General features: G+C 46.8%; 1 protein-coding gene across 2 annotated transcripts in view; it reads right to left on the reverse strand.

Annotated features, from left to right (window-relative positions):
• The window catches only part of Ppp1r7 (protein phosphatase 1, regulatory subunit 7), a 26,810-nt gene that overhangs the window by 16,983 nt on the left and 4,416 nt on the right, over nucleotides 1-5,411 (reverse strand). The gene's annotated exons all lie outside the window — the stretch shown is intronic.

The following is a 5,411-nucleotide window of genomic DNA, read 5'->3' on the forward strand; positions in this document are numbered from 1 at the left end:
GGGGAGCGGTTCCTGTGCGGGGCTGAGCACAGACAGTGGGGAGAGGGGAGCGAGCCCAGTCCTTCTGGGAAGCACGCTGCTGGACTGCTGCCTTCTTGGAACCTGCACACTGGCAGCAGCCTATGTGGGTTCCCTTCTTGTTTGTGGCAGAGAATCAGGCCATCATGCAGTGCATCACATGCTCTAGGATGTGCCTGTTGGAAAGTAGCCTGTATCTATAAACGCTCTTTCTCCAAAGAGCAAAACAGCATGAAGCAGAGCTCAACAGACAGGATCAAAGAGCCCCAATGAATAATTTAAACACACTTCTTGAGTGGAAGCTTGGTGAACTAACTCCAGCAGAGCGCCAGCATCTGGATTTCAGGCCTACACCTCCAGCAGATAGCCAGCTTCCTCTGTTGGTGTGTGTGTGTGTGTGTGTGTGTGTGTGTGTGTGTGTGCAGATAGCCAGTTTCCTCTGTTGGGTGTGTGTGTGTGTGCAGATAGCCAGCTTCCTCTGTTGGGTGTGTGTGTGTGTGTGTGTGTGTGTGTGTGTCCCAGCAGATAGCCAGCTTCCTCTGTTGGGTGTGTGTGTGTGTGTGTGTGTGTCCCAGCAGATAGCCAGCTTCCTCTGTTGGGTGTGTGTGTGTGTCCCTGAAAACCTCTTTCATGGCTGCCATCAACAGTCCTAGATGAGTAGCTCCTTCCTCTATTCATTTAAGCAGAATCTAGTTAAGCATGAATGACAGTCAAGAGGAAGAACCTAGATATGAGAGATGCAAAATCACATGTGCACACATATGCATACACAAAACTTAAAACACTTTGAAGGGTAACAGTATTCCCTCCGCATCACCAAATATTCAGTCACTGTTCATCTTTCCCAGTTTTGTAGTTTCTTTGCCCTTTCCTTTTCTTTTAGTTCAGAAAGGCTGTTGCTAGGTAGCTCAGACTGACATCAAACTTGCTATGTAGCCTAGGCTGGCCTTGAACTCCTGATCCTTCTGCTTCAGCCTCTGAAGGCTAGTAGTTCAGGTATGTACCACCATGTCCAGCTCCACAGATGGTGCTTCTGTGAAGCTAGATGAAAATGGTTGTTTGTCTCATGGTGCTGCTGCAGGTCTGGTCTCTGCAGTCTCTGCCTGTTTTCTGTAAACTAGTCTGCAGGTCTGGTCTCTCGCCTGTTTTCTGTAAACTAGTCGGCTTGGATCTCACCGGGGCTCTTTCTTCTGCCTCAATTTCTCAAGAGCAACCCCGTACTTGCTTCAGCAATGGGGCTGGCTCCCACAACTTGGACCGCATGTTCCTGGCTGGTTCCCCAACAAAATGTGACTTATGTAGTCAGCCTGCTCAGCAACTGAAAGCCTCAGAAAGAGGACTCGACATGGAGCAGCTTAAGGTCCCACCTGGCTAGATTTAGTGTTTTTTGGTGGTACAGAGCCTTATGCTTACTAGGCAGGTATTCTACCACTTTTTAGCCACACTTCTGGCCCTTTTGAGTTTAGTATTTTTTTTTAAGATAGGGTTTTTTTTGGCCTAGAAGGTTAGCCTTGAACAGTGATACTCCTACTATGCCTCCCATGTAGCTGGGGTTACAGATGCACACCGTCATGATTAGTTTATTAGCTGAGAGACTACCTTGCTAACTTATGGCTCTGGTTGGCTTCAAACCTGTAATCTTCATTTCTACTCACTGAGTATCTGGGATTGTAGACATGTACCACCCTGTCCAGAATGAAACTGACTTTTTATGATGACTTATGTTTGGTACCAGTCCTGGAGCTTGAACTCAAGGCCTGAGCACTTCCCTGAGTTTTTTTGCTCAAGGCCAGTGTTTTATCATTTGGGCCACAGTTCCACTTCTGGTTTTTCTGGTGTTTAATTGGAGATAAGATTCTCACAAACTGGCGCGCGCGGGGTGTGTGTGTGTGTGTGGAAGAAGGGGGCGGGGAAAGGGGAGGCACACTTTGCACTGTAATCCTCAGATTCAGCATCTTGAAGAGCTAGGGTTACAGGTATTAACCACTGGTGCCTAGCTCGTGATGGCTTTTATACAATGATCAACAGTGGTCGGTTAAAAAGTGTTACTTACTATAACTTACCCATAACTTTATAGGAGACTAATTAACCTAAAAACTAAATAAAAGGAACTGTACATATCACATATCCAAGAGACAGACTCAAACACCCTATCACCCAAAGATAGCATTAATTAAGCATTAAAGATAGTGTTGTACCACTCGAAAACCAGAAGTGGCGCTGTGGCTCAAGTGGTAGAGTGCTCGCCTTGAGCTGAAGAGCTGAGGGACAGCGCCCAAGCCCAGAGTTCAAGCCCCATGACCGACCAAACACCCCCCCCCCAAAAAAAAAGATAGCACTGTAATTAAGGTAGGATGGTCAAGTTCATTGGAAGGACCCTAGGAAACTTATAGGGGAAGGTGGTGATGGATCAGGCAGTACTGTTCCAGCCTCCCAAGATGTGAGGGCCCCGTCTGTAGTAGACCCAGCTCAGACACGGGGCCTACAGCTAGAGGGGTCCACCTGCACTACACTCAGCTCAGGATGCGGGGTTCACAGCTAAGGGATCCCGTCTGCAGTATACCAGCTCAGGATGCGGGGTTCACAGCTAAGGGATCCCGTCTGCAGTATACCAGCTCAGGATGCGGGGTTCACAGCTAAGGGATCTAATGTGTAATATTCTGCAGTATACCAGCTCAGGATGCGGGGTTCACAGCTAAGGGATCCCGTCTGCAGTATACCAGCTCAGGATGCGGGGTTCACAGCTAAGGGATCTAATGTGTAGTATACCCAGCTCAGGATGCGGGGTTCACAACTAAGGGATCCTGTCTGCAGTATACCTAGCTCAGCTGTTCTCTCCTCCTACTTGAACTGCTCACTGAACATGGAGCATTTAGCATTTTCTGGTCATGTCACATTCATTTTTTTTGGGGGGGGGTCAGTTGTGGGTCTTGAACTCTGGGCCTGGGCGCTGTCCCTGAGCTTTTCAGCTCAAGGCTCTACTACTTAAGCCACAGCGCCACTTCTGGTTTCCTGGTAGTTAATTGGAGTTAAAAGTCTCATGGACTTTCCTGCCCAGGCTGGCTTTGAACCGTAATCCTCAGTAGCTAGGATTACAGGTAAGAGCCACCAGCACCTGGCCACACTCATATTTTTAAAAGAAAGCAAGATAAAATTGAAGTCAGGGAAAGTTAACAAGTAATGGCTAACATGTTTGAATTTTTTTTTTCAGACATGAGACTTGAACTCTGGACCTGGGCACTGTCCCTCAAGCAGCACAAGACTAGTGCTCTATTACTTGAGCCACGTGCCACTTCCGGTTTTCTGGTAGTTTATTGGAGATAAGAGTTTCATGAAAGCCAGGCGCCAGTGGCTCACGCCTGTAATCTTAGCTACTCAGGAGTTTGAGATCTGGGAATCACAGTTCAAAGCCAGCCCGGGCAGAAAAGTCCGTGACTCTTATCTCCAATAAACCACTGGAAAACCAGTGGTGCTGTGGCTCACGCGGTAGAGTGCTTGCCTTGAGCTGAAGAGTGCAAGGATAGAGCCCAGGCCTAGAGTTCAAGCCCCATGACAAAAAAAAAAAAAAGAGTTTCACGGACTTCCCTGCCTGAGCTGGCTTTGAACTGCAATCCTCAGTCCAAATAGCTAGGATTACAGGCATGAGCCCCCAGGGCCTGGTTAACATGTTTGAATTTGTCTGAACTAATACTATATATTGGGCACTGGTGGTTCATGCCTGTAACCTTAGCTACTTAGGAGGCTGAGATCTGAGGACTGAGGTTCAAAGCCAGCCCTGGAAGGAAGGTCCATGAGACTCTTTTCTCTAATACTCAGAAAAAGCCCAAACTGTGGCTCAAGTGATAAAGTGCTAGCCTTAAGCACAAAGAGGTTCAGGGACAGGGACAGTGCTCAGGCCCTGAGTTCAAGACCCAGGCCTGGCAAAAACTAAACAAAAACCAAACATTTAAATAAGTTTCAATTTTTCTAAGAACTGGAAAGACAGGTTCAGAGAGAACTAGAATTTGTTCTATTCTTCTGGAGGAGATAGCCTGGGATTTAGACAAAGTAAGCTCTAATTCCACTGGCTTTTTTTTGCAGTACATGTGCTGGCAAGCAAGAAGGCCTTATTCTCATCTGTCAGGGACCACAGTCCTGTTACCAGCAAGATGACATTGCCAGCTAGGAAAAGAAGCCTAAAACAGTTCAGCTCCATGCCCCAAGTCCTCCATGGTCACCTACAGTCTCAAAGGTACAGACCTGAGCTTCTCTATGACTAAGCCCAACGGGAAGGACTGTGTCCAAGCCCGTGGTCCACCCACATCACTCCCCGAGTACTGACACTGAAGTTCCACACCAAAAATTATGGGTACTTTTGGGGCAATTGCCTCTTCTCTTAAAACTCAGTTGCCATGGTTACCAATAATCTTTGCTGGCACACAGTACAACGCGATGTTTTAAAGAATTTATTTTTATAAGAGTAAGGCATAATTATGAATACCTGAACAAGTCACACATTGCCTGCAGATCTGGAAACGCAGAGGGCAGAGGCTCCTGTCAAACCTCAGCAGTGCTGATGTGTTTTATTTTTAGGCAGTAAACCACATATTCACATTTAATTGAAAGTAAGATTTCTGGTTGGGTACTGGAAGCTCATGCCTGCAATCCTAGCTACTCATAAGGCTGAGCTCTGAGGACTACTGTTTGAAGCCAGCTATGGTAGACAAATCTGAGACTAACAAAAAACTGAAAGCAGAAGTATGGTTCAAATGGTAGAGCACTAACCTTTGAGCAAAAAAGCCAAATGAGGGTATAAGGCCTTGAGTTCAAGTCCCAGCATTGCCCCCCCCAAAACAACAATCTACATGTATCCTGTTTAGATTTTTTTTTTTTGCTGGTCCTGGGGCTTGAACTCAGGGCCCGGGTGCTGTTCCTGAGCTTCTTTTGCCTAAGGCTAGCACTATACCACTTTGAGCCACAGTGCCACTTCTGGCTTTTTCTGAATTTATTGGAGATAAGAGTCTCATGGCCTTTCCTGTCCAGGTTTGCCTTGAACTGTGATTCTCAAATCTCAGCCTCCGGAGTAGGTAGGATTACAGGAATGAGCTACTGTCGTCACCCAGCCTGCTTAGAATTTTTTGAAGCTATTAATAATCAATCTTGAATATCTGTGTTTACATGGCTCTCTTATTCTTTTCCATGTAAACTGATTCTCCTAAGCAAATATACAAAATGGTATGGGCCCTTATGGGGGTACAAAAAGCCACCAGAGAAAGCTACTTGGCTAGTTCACCAGCAAATAACCTTCCTAACATCCATCACCTTGGAGAAACGTGGTGGCACCAGAAGTGGCCCTGTACGAGTGTTCTGAGGAGACCGCTGCTCTGTGGACAGGAAGTGGCCCTGGGAGAGTG

Source organism: Dipodomys ordii, unplaced genomic scaffold, assembly GCF_000151885.1.
Source record: "Dipodomys ordii isolate 6190 unplaced genomic scaffold, Dord_2.0 Scaffold174, whole genome shotgun sequence".
NCBI classification, from domain to species: domain Eukaryota; kingdom Metazoa; phylum Chordata; class Mammalia; order Rodentia; family Heteromyidae; genus Dipodomys; species Dipodomys ordii.